The 16,053-nt window shown below is 46.4% G+C and overlaps 1 protein-coding gene across 5 annotated transcripts in view; it reads left to right on the forward strand.

Annotated features, from left to right (window-relative positions):
- The first annotated feature begins 6,124 nt into the window (after positions 1–6,124).
- The window catches only part of PDLIM5 (PDZ and LIM domain 5), a 207,458-nt gene continuing 197,529 nt past the window's right edge, over positions 6,125–16,053 (forward strand). For 4 of the 5 annotated variants that reach the window (XM_040418165.1, XM_040418167.1, XM_040418168.1 and 1 more), the window contains exon 1: positions 6,125–6,286. The gene's annotated coding sequence lies outside the window, so the exon portion shown is untranslated. The remainder of the gene's footprint in view (positions 6,287–16,053) is intronic. The other variant, XM_040418170.1, reaches the window with a different exon arrangement.

Here is a 16,053-nt window from a genome sequence, read left to right on the forward strand (position 1 = left end):
AGGGGATTTCTGCAGCCTTAGGCCTCATGCACAGAACCGTGCCGTTTTTTGCGGTCCGCAAAAAACGGAAGCCGGCCCTGTTCCTTCCGCAATTTGCGGAACGGAACGGGCGGCCCATTGTAGAAATGCCTATTGTCCGCAAAACGTCAAGAATAGGACATGCACGGAGTGCTGTCTGCATCTTTTGCGGCCCCATTGAAGTGAATGGGTCTGCACCCGAGCTGCAAAAAATGCAGCTCGGATGCGGCCCACAAGAACGGTCATGTGCATGAGGCCTTAGAAATGAAGATTCACATCATGACTTTTCTGCCTGGCTCCCAGCTCTGTCCACTTCTGCGCAGGCGCAAATAGAGGCAGTCAAGTTTCCTGTCCTATTGAGAAGCCTATAAACAGCAGAACAAAGGCATACCTCGAGCATGCCATGTTTAAGGACCAGGGCAATTTTTGGTTTTCCCTTTTTTGTTTTTTCATGCATGTCTTTCATGAGCCCCAACTATTTTAATTTTCCATTCACATAGCCATATCAAGGCTTATTTGTGCGGGCCAAGTTGTATTTTTTATGAATATTGAAACTGAAAAAAGAAATTTCACCAAGTTTTTTGGGGTTTCACTGTGTGACATGACAACCTTATTCTGCAGGTCAGTACGATTACTGCGATATCAAATTTATATAGTTTTTATTTTGTTTTACTACTTTTAAAAAAAGTAAAAACCTTTGAGAAAAGAAACATTTTCTTTACAGCGCCATATTCTGACACCCATAACTTTTTTTATATTTCCGTCTACAGAGCTGTATGAAAGCTTGTTTTTGTGGGCAACTGGTTGTTTTTATTGGTATTGGTTTTTACTGATTTTATTTTGGGGGTACATATGACTTTTAATCACTTTCAAGGCTCATGCACAGAACCATAAGTATTTGCAGTTCACAAAAAAACAGATCCGCCAAAAAATACAGATGACGTCCATCTGCATTCCGTATTTTGCGGAACAGCACAGCTGGCCACTAATAGTACAGTCATATCCTTGTCTGTAATGCAGGCAATAATAGGACATGTTGTATTTTTTTGCGGAACGGACATACGGAACAGAATGCACACGGAGTAACTTCCATTTTTTTTGCGGACCCATTGAAATAAATGGTTCTGCCAAAAAAATGGAGTGGACACGGAAAGAAATACATTTCTCTGCATGAGCCAATTTTTTGGGGCAAGGTGACCAAAAATTGACAAATTACGGATTTTTTATTTTTTTGCCATTATGGCATTCACCGTAGTTTTTTTTTTGTTGTTTATTTTCATATGAAAAATTGGGAAAGGGTGTGATTAGATTTTCTTTTACATATTTGTGTTTTTATTTTTCTAAAGAACTTTTTATCTTTTTTACTGTAATTTTTAGCTCCCCATAGGGGTCTTGAACATGCGATTTTCTGATCAATTAGACCACACACTAAAAATCTGTTGCATTTACCTTAATGGAGCCTGCAGAAATCCATGTGCTTGCTGCCCCATTCAAATTAATGTAACTGATTTTCAATCGCTGAATATTCTGCCACAAAATCTAAAGGGATTTTTATAGGCAGCTTAGGCCGCGTTCACATCTCCGTTTCAGAGATCCAGCTGACTGATCCGGCGAAAATGCCGGAACAGCCTGTCAGATCTCTGAACGAAACCTTATTATGACAGGCCTGGGAGCCTTCACAAGTCCCCAGGCTGTCATAGTAACGGATCGGAGCCCCGCAATTTTGCCGCAGGGGTTCCAATCAGAGGACAGAGGGAGCCCTCTGTCTAACTGGTCAGATTCTGCAGTCGCTATTGATGGCGGCATTTGAGAGTTAAATTAGGCCCCTTTCACACGGGCGAGATTTCCGCGCGGGTGCAATGCGTGAGGTGAACGCATTGCACCCGCACTGAATCCGGACCCATTCATTTCTCTGGGGCTGTGCACATGAGCGGTGATTTTCACGCATCACTTGTGCGTTGCATGAAAATCGCAGCATGCTCCTCTTTGTGCGTTTTTTAAGTACCGCAGGCCCCATAGAAATGAATGGGGTTGCGTGAAAATCGCAAGCATCCGCAAGCAAGTGCGGATGCGGTGCGATTTTCAAGCACAGTTGCTAGGTGACGATCGGGATGGGGACCCGATCATTATTATTTCCCCTTATAACATGGTTATAAGGGAAAATAATAGCATTCTGAATACAGAATGCTTAGTACAATAGGGCTGGAGGGGTTAAAAAAAAAATAATATTTTTTAACTCACCTTAATCCACTTGTTCGCGCAGCCCGACTTCTCTTCTGTCTTCATCTGTGAGGAATAGGACCTTTGATGACGTCACTACGTTCATCACATGGTCCATCACATGATCTTTTACCGTGGTGATGGATCATGTGACAGACCATAAGATGAACGTAGTGACGTCATCAAAGGTCCTATTCCTCACAAAAGAAGACAGAAGAGATGCCGACTGCGCGAACAAGTGGATTAAGGTGAGTTTAATTTTTATTTTATTTTTTAACCCCTCCAGCCCTATTGTACTATGCATTCTGTATTCAGAATGCTATTATTTTCCCTTATAACCATGTTATAAGGGGAAATAATACAATCTACACTACAACTAACCCAAACCTGAACTTCTGTGAAGAAGTTCGGGTCTGGGTACCACAGTCGGTTTTTTATCACGCGCGTGCAAAACTCATTGCACCCGCGAGATAAAAACTGAACATCGGAACGCAATCGCAGTCAAAACTGACTGCAATTGCGTACCTACTCGCGTGGGTTTGCCGCAACGCATCCGGACCTTATCCGGACACGCTCGTCTGCAAGGGGCCTTAGGCTACTTTCACACTGGCATTTTGGCTTTCCGTTTGTGAGATCCGTTCAGGGCTCCCACAATCGGTCCAAAACGGATCAGTTTAGCCCCAATGCATTCTGAATGGAAAAGGATCCGCTCAGAATGCATCAGTTTGCCACCGTTCCGTCTCCATTCCGCTTTGGAGGCGGACACCAAAACGCTGCTTGCAGCGTTTTGGTGTCCATCTGACGAAACTGAGCCAAACGGATCCATTCTGACACACAATGTAAGTCAATGGGGACGGATCCGTTTTCTATGACACAATCTGGCACAATAGAAAACGGATCCGTCCTCCATTGACTTTCAATAGTGTTCAAGATGGATCCGTCTTGGCCATGTTACAGATAATACAAACGGATCCGTTCTGAACGGATGCAGACGGTTGTATTATCTGAACGGATCCGTCTGTGCAGATCCATGACGGATCCGCACCAAACGCGAGTGTGAAAGTAGCCTAACCTGTATAGAAGTTATTTCCATTCCCGGTCATTACAGTTGGGTGTCTTCTTTATTATACAGCCAGCACCCACCCTATACTTTCCCTGCACTTTAATGCCATAAAGGGGTTAAAAGGACTCCTTTGTCAGCAATTCTGACCATGCCAAACTTATGACAGCACTACTCAGAGGCTAAGGAGCACAGAAAAAACCATGGCCCATAGCAGCTAATCGGATTCCACCTTTAATTTTGACAGCTCCTTTGGAAAATAAAAGGTGGTATCTGATTGGTTGTTATGGGCAACTAAGCCAGTTCTACTTTACACCAGTTTGATAAATGATCCCACTAGTGTTTGTGGCACTCACCTCAGCAGGAGTAGTGAGAATATGAATATGTATTCTGCCAGATTCTGCTCCTGAACGTACCCAGGAGGTGAAGTGCTGCTTTACGGTTCCTCCCCTCTGGGTGACAGCAGTAACATCCAAACAGGAGACCCATACACCACGAGGAACATTTACTAAAGGTTTTACACCACTATTGTGGTGTAAAAAAATTGCAAATAATTATTTGCGACTTTTTAAGCTTCTTGGCACTTTTCTTAAAGGGATTCTGTCATCAGGTTTGGGGCTATAGAAATACGGACATGCACGGCTAGATCGCCGCTAGCATGTCCGCAATATATGTGTCCTATAGGGCTGTGTGGTTTTAATTTCTTTAAAAAAAGGATTTTATAGATATGCAAATGAGTGTTGAATGTGTCCAAGGGGCTGTACTAACCTTCCTTGTGCCCAGCCACGCCCGCCTGTGAAGGAGCCCAGCACCGCCTAGGTCTCCTTCTTTCATCAACGATAGCTAGCCGTAATCTCGCGATGCGCGAGCTCGCGCATGCGCAGTTCTTTCCCTGAGGCTGATGCCAGCACAGCGCATCGCGAGATTACGGCTATCTATCGTTGATGAAAGGAGGAGACATAGGCGGTGCTGGGCTCCTTCACAGGCGGGCGTGGCTGGGCACAAGGAAGGTTAGTACAGCCCCTTGGACACATTCAACACTCATTTGCATATCTATAAAATCCTTTTTTAAAGAAATTAAAACCACACAGCCCTATAGGACACATATATTGCGGACATGCTAGCGGCGATCTAGCCGTGCATGTCCGTATTTCTATAGCCCCAAACCTGATGACAGAATCCCTTTAAGTTCCTGAAAAAGAGGCGTGGCTTACTGGGAGGGTGGAGCTTTGTGCTGCCTGCCAGATTGTTTTTTGCGTTCCATATACGGTCCGTATACGGAACAATTCATTTCAATAGTTCCACCAAAAACCGGAATGCACTCCGTATGTCTTCCGTATCCGTTCCGTTTTTGCGGAACCATCTTTAGAAAATTTTATGCCCAGCCCCTATGTAATTACTTTATACTGTATATGCCATACGGAAAAACGGAACGGAACCGGAAACACTACTGAAAAAAAAAAGAAAAGGAAAATGGATTCGGTAAAAACGTTCCACAAAACACTGAAAAAGACATACGGTCGTGTGAACGAGCCCTTAGGCATAGGTTATGGCGGAAGTCTGCGCCAGTCTGTAGCTGGTGTAGACTTCAATTCAGCAAATAACATTTATCATGTACAGAAAGTTAGTACAAGCCACTTACTAATGTATTGTGATTATCCATTTTGCCTCCTTTGCTGGCTGGATTCATTTTCCCATCACATTATACACTGCCCGTTTCCATGGTTACGACCACCCTGCAATCCATCAACGGTGGTCGTGCTTGCACACTGCAGGAAAAAGTACCAGCCTATGTGTGCTCCCACGGTCCCAGCCACCAGAGACCAGCACTTTTTTTTGTAGTGTACAAGCACGACCACCGCTGTTGGATTGTAGGGTGGTCGTAACCGTGGAAACGAGCAGTGTATAATGTGAAGAAAAAATCGGCAGGGGTCCGACACCTGGGGATAGGTCATCAATATCAGATCGGCGGGGGTCCGACACCTGGGGATAGGTCATCAATATCAGATCAGCGGGGGTCCGACACCTGGGGATAGGTCATCAATATTAAAATCCGGAAAAGCTCTACATGATAAATGCCATGTGCTGAAGTGACACTGCCCCTTTCAGTATCTGGTGCAGGGCAGAGATACACCTCCTTTATTAATACATTCAGGGATGCACCTAGCCTGAAACGGAAACGGCGCCCCAACCTCCCAGTACCTTAACCGAACCTCTTCCCTCCAGCTCTACTGTTAAAGACATACTTGGAAAACATTACATACAGCACTACAAAACATACAGGGAAATCCAGCGCCACATACTGTGCCCACTGTGCTTTCCAATACTATACAGATGAGACAGATAATCCCCCTCTTGCCCCCCTATCTGGTGCTGCCGGAGGCAATCACCTGCCTCATTGGTGGTGCGCCCTCTGAATACATTAGTCTCATCTCATGCCAGTGCAGGGGCATCAAGACTAGTGCAGGAGTATGCCAGTTCTGATAAACGTGTTAACACAAAAACTCCACTAAACTAGCCATATATAACGCACGCCTTTAGAGGGTAAACACCCAGCAGAACATATTCATGTGGAAAAGAAGCCGAAATGGCAGTTTCTTGCCACTTTCCCCTCTAGCTAGGTGGATAACACAGCAGGGCTCAAGCTGGCAGACATCAGCTGGTACATAGCGCCAGCACTACTACCAACTCTTGCCCAATGTGCGACCTCATTCACGTAACAAGTGGGAGAAGTTGGCGTCTGCAGGGGGCACTGAGCAGCGGCGTCTACCTAGCAGCCACAGCCTGCCCAGGTTCCCGTGCCCTCCCTTGTGCCGTCCTCCTTCTCTGGGAGGGGCAAGTGGACAGTCCCCGTGTGAGAGAGAGGAAGAGAACACCCTGGAGAGCCCGCAGATATAAAACGCAGGCGGAAGTTCTAGTCAGGAGTCGTCGCCAGTCCCGCAGTCGTGATCAGTGCTGCCCGCCGCTGGCACTGCGCTCCTCTCACAGGTGGGTGCTGCGCGCGCTTGCATTGCCCACTCTCGGCTCCGGCTGGGGGATTGCCTGGGGGGCAGCTGTACCTGGAGCCGCGGAGGATTCTGGGTGCGGGGCAGAGGTCTGCTGCCTGTCCGGACACGAAACTAGATTGCCGCGAAACTTCTCCCCCCTTCCCTCAGATGAGCGCAGTCCGGGGTCTGCAGCCGCTGCTCCCTGTCAGTGGGCTCCTCCACAGGGCTGGACAGCGCTGCGCAATGTGATGTAGGTGCCAGTGCCCTTCAGTATGCCACAGACTGCAGGTTATCAGGATTCTACGTTTCTTTTGCCTTTAAAGGGATTGTCCACTTACTGCTTACATTTGAGACATTCCAAACACTGACGTGTAAGGGCTCATGCACACAAATGCATTTTCTTTCCCAGTCCGTTCCGTCTTTTTTGCGGATCGTATGCGGAACCATTCATTTCAATAGGTCCACAAAAGTCCTATTATTGTCCGCATCATGGACAAGTACTGTTCTATTAGGGGCCGGCTGTTCCGTTTCCGCAAAATACGGAATGCACACAGACGTCATCCGTATTTTTTGCTGATACGTTTTTTGCGGACCGCAGAATACATACAGTCGTGTTCATGAGCTCTAAGGCTGGGTTCACATGACATTTTTCTCACGTTAAACGGATGCTTTAGATTGGCATACAGTGGCATCCGTTTACCATAGAGTTCCACTAAAAAAAAAAAAAAAAAAAAAGAATGATCTCTTTTTTTTTTTTTTTACTTTCACACTTGCGGCAGGATGGATCCGACAGGCTGTTCACCCTGTCGGATCCGTCCTTCTGCTATTTCGCCAGATCGGCGCTCCGTCCCCATTGACTATAATGGGGACGGGGCGGAGCTCCGGCGCAGCACGGCAGTGAACGGCGAAAGGCCGCCGGACTAAAAGTCCTGCATGTCCGACTTTTTAGTCCGACGGCCTCTCACTGCAAACTGCTGTACTGCGCCGGAGCTCCGCCCCGTCCCCATTATAGTCAATGGGGACGGAGCGCCGGCACAGCGAAATAGCCGAACGACGGATCCGACAGGGTGAACAGCCTGTCGGATCCGTCCTGCCGCAAGTGTGAAAGTACCCTAACGTATACATAAAATGTGATGTGAGCCCACCCTGAGAAACACTAAAGGACTGCATGGTGAAACCTCCATGGTGCGGTACCCATAACTTACCAAGATGGCGGCTGTGTCCTCTATCGTGTAAGTGTTCAGCTCCGGTACAGGTGCTTCTCCTCTGAATGAGTTCAGCACATACACAGTAGAAGGCGTGGGTGCCACCATCTTGGGTAGCTATAGGAGCAGCAGTTTGTTTTTATGCGTTACCCAAGGGCATCAAAGAGGCTTCACCATGCTGGGCTTAGGTAACCCCCTGAGGCATTTTAACGTTCCTACGTTTCTGAAATTTGAGCAGAAAGTGGACAACCCCTTTAAATTTTAGTTTAAAGTATTAAATCAATTTATGAATATTAAGGAAAAATAGTAGAAATGTGTATATAAAGCTGTCTACATATAGACTGTTTCCCTGAATTCTGTCACTTGTACAGAACGGAGCATTAAAGTGGGTTCCTGGCCAAGATGGGAGTAAGTGCTGGTCAGGGGTGGACAGATTTACGGGAACATCCAAGCATCCGGGGCTCCACTGTTTCCATAACTCTACGCTCCCATTCACGGCTATAGAAGTTATGGAAATTGTGGCGCGTCGGCCCGCTCAGTCATTTCTGTAACTCCACCTCCCTGGGCCGGCGCGCACGGCGGTTATTCCATCTCGGCCATGAGATGCGACAACCAAACTTACCAAACGCAGTGTATGACGGGAGATTTATCATAAAAAGGGCTTTTGGTGCTATCATGAAATCAAGCTAAACCTCCTTAGAAACTGTTATGTAATAGGCACAAGCTCTGCTCCAGCTCAGACCAACAGCTTCATCAATGGTCAGTGCTCTGGAAGCTATAGAGGCCACCACACAGACCATTGCTGGCACTAGAGAGCTGCTGCCACGTGCCACCTCCATCATATATTGGGGTACACAAAGTTCTCCTGCTGGGGGGACTTCCACAAGTGCCAGAATTCCAGCTCTTTTTGTCTTTTAGGTAAGAATTTTTACGCGGACCAGTATGGGGTCATAGCGAGCACCTAATCACCTAAAAAAAAGTCAGTTGATGCTCGTTTGAGGAGCCTTCACACCAGCCAATAGAAACTGTATGGCGGACGTTATTGCTATCGTTCGTTCCCCTATTATTTGGAGCATGTCGTTCTCTTTATACGAGGAGACGTGCAGCCACCAGCATAAAAGATCCCCATGTTTGGCGCTCCCATGGCAGAGAATGAAGAGCACGCTGCTCATGTGTGGTGTGTTCTCCTCCACCCCTGCAGTGAGGTGGGACCCACACCTATCTGATCCTAGCGAGGCGCCATCGACGTCTGAGATGGAAATATCCCCTTCATTTTCTCTGTGCAGATAAATGCAACATTATCTAGAAGGATTGTCCAAAGGTCCTATTATCTGGAGGTGGTTGTGACGTAAAGAAAAGAGACGCTCCCAGAGGAAGATCCCACTGAACGCGTATGTGACTCCTCAGTGGTAACTCGGTAGAACTCCCCTTACCGAGCATTGTACACCGTATATACACAGCTGGGTATGAAGCAGTGACTTCGTACGTCCTTGTGCATGCTGGGCCGGAGCTCAGACTGTAGCAGAGGAAGCAGTGTACAGAATGCTTCAGCCCCGGGGTCACAAGCACAAGGGAAACTGGCACCAAAGTCAGTGGGCGATTGAATGGAGTCAAAAGGGCAGCAGACATGACGCATCAGGGCTCGGGGAATGAGGTGGTTAGAGAACGCTTAGAGGTCTCCAAAGCAGGTGTGCACTTCACACGTCTCGGCATTTCCTTTCCCCGCCACTATGATTTCACTTGATGGGTATTACAGGATTTGCACTGTAAGTCCTATTCCTGAGAGTTCAGGGAAGGTAGCCACTGGAATTTGATATCTGACTTGCTGGATAACTCGCAGTCCTATGTAAAAACACTTTAGGAGATATTATTTAAAGTGAACCTGTCAGATGGTTTCACAGCAAAGCGGCCAGGTCCCCGCTGGATCCCATTCTAGTCAGCGAGGTTGGGTGGTGACCAACCAGATCTATTTACCGCAAGTGTTGACCTAACTTAAGAAAGGTTTATTTTGGGGCATTTATTGAGCCTGCGCCACTTTGCAGCAAAGGCTTCACATCTCTGGCAGCAGATCCGGCAGAGAGCAGCCTGCAGGATTCCACCGGATTCTATAGTTCTGTTGGATCCACATTGACTGTAATGAGGTACATCGGTGATCCAGCCACTTTCCAGCACAAATTCCGGGTTTCTGCCGGACAAAAGACGCTGCATGCCGCCGGATCAGCTTGCCGCAGATACGAATGCAGCCTAAGGGCTCATGCACATGGCCGTGCCGTTTTTTTGCGGTCCGCAAATTGCGGATCCGCAAAAAAACGGATGCCGCCCGTGTGCCTTCTGCAATTTTCGGAACGGAACAGGAGGCCCATAATAGAAATGCCTATTGTCCGCAAAACGGACAAGAATAGGACATGCCTCATAATTTTTGCGGGGCCACAGAATGGACAAACGGATGCGGACAGCACACAGAGTGCTGTCTGCATCTTTTGCGGACCCATTGAAATGAATAGTTCCGTATACGTACCGTATACAGAACGCAAAAAACATTTGTGTGCATGAGCCCCCAAATCTGTGATGTTCTGGTGAACGGAGGAAGCTCCACAATGTGCCACCAAAATCCCTAGATTTTGTTCAAAACCCAAATTCTGGCGCCAGTCAATACAGTCAAGGCCCCGTGTGCCTGTGGTGCACATATACAGCGCCAGACTTTATGTTGTTCCGTACGGTGATGATGATGCAGACGCTGGGTGTGTTTGGCTTTATAATGGTATAGCATGAAATGGTTCGGGAGGGTGTTAACCCTGTGCTCACTGCTGTAGATGCTACACGCGGTTTGCTGGTGCTGTTGAATCTGATAATACTGATCTCTGGGCCACAGCGAACACATTGCACTGAGGATTTTTCTTCTATATTCTACCGCCTCTTCTCAGGCCCACCCTTGCGTTAAGGCTCGGCCTATATGGCGACTAAAGTTGTGCATGAATTGAGTGGAAAAAAATCACTGCCCTTGCAACTTTTTTTGTCATAGGGAATAATGATTTTGAACCCACATGCTGTTAATCTCTACAAAAAGATGTTCTGCAGCAACTAGGGACAAAAATGTACTGCTATGCACACCAAAGACTTTGCAGATGCACGCCAGAAACACCCATAGACTCTCTACCAGTGACCAGTGGGGTGTCAGTGGCCAGACGCCTCGCCGATCAGCTGCTTCTTGCAGCCTCTGGAACTAGCACTTTGAATGGAACAGGAAGCAGAGCGCCAGTTGAAGTGTAGTGGCCGTGCTGGGTTACTGCAGCCCCCATTCATTTCAATCCTGATCTGCAGTAACCCGGCACAGCCACTACACTTTGAATGGCGCTGTGCTTCCTGTTCCATTCACTGTATTAGTTCCAGCAATGGAGGCTTCAGGGACAGCTGATCGGTAGGGATGTGGGGTGTCAGACCCTGACCGATCGGACATTAATGACCTATCCTGAAGATAAACCCCTTTAACCCCTTGTGGGTCCTTACCATATCTGGTGGATCTGCATCTATTTCCTGAGTATCTTTTCCAGTTGTCATAGAGAATGCGGAGCCCCTGCCCTCCTGATTGCTGTATATACAGTGAAGAAGCTGTCCTAATGCTTCCTGGTAATCAGATGATTGCTGGTGAGGCTGCAGCCCCCCTGTATGTCAATAAAATACAAAAATGGAATAATGTCCTCTTATATTGGGTTATGAGGTTAAAATGAGCTTTTTGGCCATCATGAGAAATGAGGTATGTGTGGCGCATATTCAGCACATTCCATCACCCCAAAACCACCATTCCCACTGTGAGTCATGGTGGTGGCAGAATCCTGCTGTGGGGACTGGAAAACTGATCAGGACTGAAGTAAAGATGGGCGCAGTAAATACAGGGATATTTTTGCCAAAAACATGTTTCAATCTGCCAGAGCTTTTAGACTGGGAATCCTTGATATTCTAGTCCAGGGATGCCCAAAGTGCAGCCCTCCAGGTGTTGCAAAACTACAATTCCCAGCACAGCCTACTGCTATTAGGGCATGATGGGAGTTGTAGTTTTGTAACAGCTGGTGGGCCGCAGGTTGAGGATGTTTTTTATTTTATTTTACATTTTCCATGTCACCATCTACCATATATTTAAAAAAGAAATCCTAAAATCGTGCAGTTTCCACACGGACAACTAGGCCTGAAATGTGCCAAGACTTCCTGTTCATTGAGAGCAGCCACATGGGCCATAGCCACGATGGTGAGGAGGGGACCTCGTTGTAGGAGAGTGATCTGTGCAGAGGTCAGGAGGGATAAGCTGTGTATTGTGAATGGCGGATACAGAGGCGATATCTGCCAGTAATGACAATGCGATAGCTCAGAAGTTTCAGCATATTATTAGGCCTAATGGCCAGTGGGCAAATGATTTTGGGTAATTTTTTAAAATATGGAGAGTTACATGGAAAATTAAAACAAATGGGGTCATTTATCAAACTGGCGTAAAGTAGAACTGGCTTAGTTGCCCATAACAACCAATCAGATTCCACCTTTTATTTTCTAAAGAAGCTGTCCAAAATGAAAAGTGGAATCCGATTGGTTGCTATGGGCAGCTAAGCCAGTTCTACTTTACACCAGTTTGATAAATGACCCCCAGAATCGCCATAAACTCTGAGGATCCTCTGAAGTATTCCTGCATTGGAACACTGATGTATACCACTGTATAGGCATACAGGAGGATAGGTTCCCAATTCAGGCCCTAGTTTAAAAAGAAACCTATTCTAATGCAGTATATACTGCTTGTGTATACTTGCTGTGTATGCCGGCCATTTTTCCTGGTCTGTACACCAATTGCCCTCTTAAAGGGGTATACCCTTCTAGACCGTCTGTGGAAAATCCATAGATGTCCAATAGGTGAGAGTCCCATCTCTTGGCCCCATTTCTGTTGTCCCATCTAGCGTATTCGTGTGTATGTGTCTCTCTCCGTTCACTTCTATGGGAGTTCCAACGTGGAAGTCATGGTTATTTTTGTATATTCTAGAGTCTAGACAGATGACAAAATATATGTTGTTACTTTAAGAACTGGTTGTAAAATCTGTTAAAGGGCATCTGTCAGCAGTTTTGTACCTATGAAACTGGCTGACCTGTTACATGTGCGCTTGGCAGCTGAAAGTGTCTGCGTTGGTCCCATGTTAATGCATTCATGTATGCAGATGAGCCTCTAGGAGCAACGGGGACGTAGCCGTCGGACCTTTAAAATAATTAAAATCCATTATAAAGGTAAGAGCAATGGCCCTGTGTTCTGATACATTGCAAGAACCTTAAACCTTGTACAGGAGTTGCGTTCTATCTTCTCCCCCTCCACATCTATATTTAACATCCCTCCGTTCCCAAATATTTTGTCTTTATTTAGGTGTTCACTTAACATTTGTATTAATGGCACTTGAGATTCTTTTTGAGTCCCCTCATTTTGTTGGCAGCACATCTTCTGCTCTTGGGCCAGTACCCTTTGCAGTTATAGCACATGGATTTTTTTCCATTGGTTGGCCTCAGACATAATACCGTACATTGCGTCTGGTTACTGGCTAGAAAACGTATTCCTAGGAATCATGATGCTGTATTATGACCGGATTTATACAGATCATTTATGCAGAAGTCTCTGAAAATGTGACCAAATTCTATAGTTCAGTCTTAGAAACAGAATAGTAGTGTATGTAACATTCACTATTACACTGACGGATATACAAATTTATCTGACCCCATTTAAAGGGCCTTTTACGCGACCTGATGTAGAGTGAAAAGAGGAGCAAGTTATAGTTATTAACCCCTTCAGCCGCTGTGACGTACCTGTGGCAGAGGGAATGTATGAAGCGGGCTGCTGCGCTGAACCCACTCCGTACTCAGAAATAACACTGAACCTGGCCGTTTAACCCCTCAGATGCCTCGTTCAATTATGATTGCAGCATCTGTGAGGTTAGGCAGAGGGATACCACTCCCTCTGCCTTCCAATTGGAGTGTAATTGCGGGGCTCAGATCGGTTACCATCACGGCCTGCAGCCTGCTGAAGCTTCCCAGGCTTGTCATGGTAATCTGCCTGCTAAGCTGAGCACGCTTCAGAATCCCGTTCATCATAACAGATCTATATTATGGTGAGTGGGACAATGGATCAAAATATCCCGGCTTCTAGCCCCCTAAGGCCTCATGCACACGACCGTTGTGTGCACCCATGGCCGTTGTTCCGTTTTCCGTGATTTTCTGCGGACCCATTGACTTTCAATGGGTCCGTTGAAAACTCGGAAAATGCACAGTTTGTCATCCACCTCCGTGATCCGTGTATCCTGTCCGTCAAAAAAATAAGACCTGTCCTATTTTTTTGACGGACAACGGTTCACGGACCCATTCAAGTCAATGGGTCCGTGAAAAAACACGGATGCACACAAGATTGGCATCCGTGGCCGTAGGTTACTTTCATACAGACGGATCCGAAGATCTGTCTGCATAAAAGCTTTTTCAGAGCGTAGTGTTCACTTCCTGAAAACTCAAATCCGACAGTATATTCTGTCAAATCCGACAGAATATACTACGAACTGTGTACATGACTGCTGCCTGGCAGCACCCGATCTCTTACAGGGGGCTGTGATCTGCACAATTAACCCCTCAGGTGCCGCACCTGAAGGGGTTAATTGTGCGTATCAAAGCCCCCTGTAAGAGATCAGGGGCTTCCAGGCAGCAGGGGCAGACCCCCCTCCCTCCCCAGTTTTAATTTCATTGGTGGCCAGTGCGGCCCCCCCTCCCTCCCTCTATTGTATTAATATCATTGGTGGCCAGTGTGCAGCCTCCCCCCTCCCCCCCCCCCCCCCCCCCCATCATTGGTGGCAGCGGAGAGTTCCGATTGGAGTCCCAGTTTAATCGCTGGGGCTCCGATCGGTAACCATGGCAACCAGGACGCTACTGCAGTCCTGGTTGCCATGGTTACTTAGCAATATTAGAAGCATCATACTTACCTGCTGCGCTGTCTGTGACCGGCCGGGAGCTCCTCCTACTGGTAAGTGACAGGTCTGTGCGGCGCATTGCTTAATGATCTGTCACTTACCAGTAGAAGGAGCTCCCGGCCGGTCACAGACAGCGCAGCAGGTAAGTATGATGCTTCTAATATTGCTAAGTAACCATGGCAACCAGGACTGCAGTAGCGTCCTGGTTGCCATGGTTACCGATCGGAGCCCCAGCGATTAAACTGGGACTCTGATCGTAACTCTCCGCTGCCACCAATGATAGGGGGGGGGGGGGGGAGAGTGGAGACCGCACACTGGCCACCAATGATAATACAATAGAGGGAGGAAGGGGGGGCCGCACACTGGCCACCAATGATATTCTAACTGGGGAGGGAGGGGGGTCTGCTGCCTGGCAGCCCCTGATCTCTTACAGGGGGCTATGATACGCACAATTAACCCCTTCAGGTGCGGCACCTAAGGGGTTAATTGTGCTGATCACAGCCCCCTGTAAGAGATCGGGTGCTGCCAGGCAGCAGGTGGCAGTCATGTACACAGTTCGTAGTATATTCTAACTTGAAGCGTCCCCATCACCATGGGAACGCCTCTGTGTTAGAATATACTGTCGGATATGAGTTTTCACGATGTAACTCAAATCCGATGGTATATTCTAACATAGAGGCGTTCCCATGGTGATGGGGACGCTTCAAGTTAAAATATACCATCGGATTGGAGAAAACTCTGATCCTATGGTATATTAACTCCTGACTTTACATTGAAAGTCAATGGGGGACGGATCAGTTTGTAATTGCACCATATTGTGTCAACGTCAAACGGATCCGTCCACATTGACTTGCATTGTAAATCAGGACGGATCTGTTTGGTTCCGCACGGCCAGGCGGACACCAAAATGACTTTTTTTTTCATGACCCACGGACGAAAAAACGGAACCCCGTTTTGCGGACCGTGAAAAAATACTGTCGTGTGCATGAGGCCTAACGGGTATCGCTGGGACAAAAATGTCTGAACTATTAAAATATAAAAACAAATTCCTGTGCAGTGAACACCGTAACAGAAAAAAAATAGAAAAACATGTGTTTCACCATTTTTCAATCACCTTATGCCCCCCCCAAAAAAAAATTATAATTTTTTTTTTTTTTATAAAAGTGATCAGAAAAGTTCTGATGCACCCCCAAAATGGTACAAATAAAAAAAAAAAACTATAGTTAGTTCCACCAAAAAACAAGCCATCATACAGCTCTGAGGATGGAAATATAAAAAAGTTATAGCTGTCAGAAAATGGCAAAGCAAAGAAAATTTTGATTTGTTTTTTGTCTAAAGGTTTTTATTTATTTTAAAGTTAAAAAAAAATAGTAGTTAAAAAAATAAACTATACATGTCATTTTTAGCGCTCAATGAACACTGTAATATTAAAACCCCAAAATCCTTGTCTGAATTGTGTTTTTGTTTTCAATTCCACCCCACAAAGAATTTTTTTTTTCCTTTTTTACAATACAAGACATGGTAAGTTAAATGGTGCCATTCAAAAATACAACTTATACCGCAAAAAATAAGCCCTCATATGTCTTATATGA

The sequence above is a fragment of the Bufo bufo genome, chromosome 2, assembly GCF_905171765.1.
Source record: "Bufo bufo chromosome 2, aBufBuf1.1, whole genome shotgun sequence".
NCBI lineage: Eukaryota > Metazoa > Chordata > Amphibia > Anura > Bufonidae > Bufo > Bufo bufo.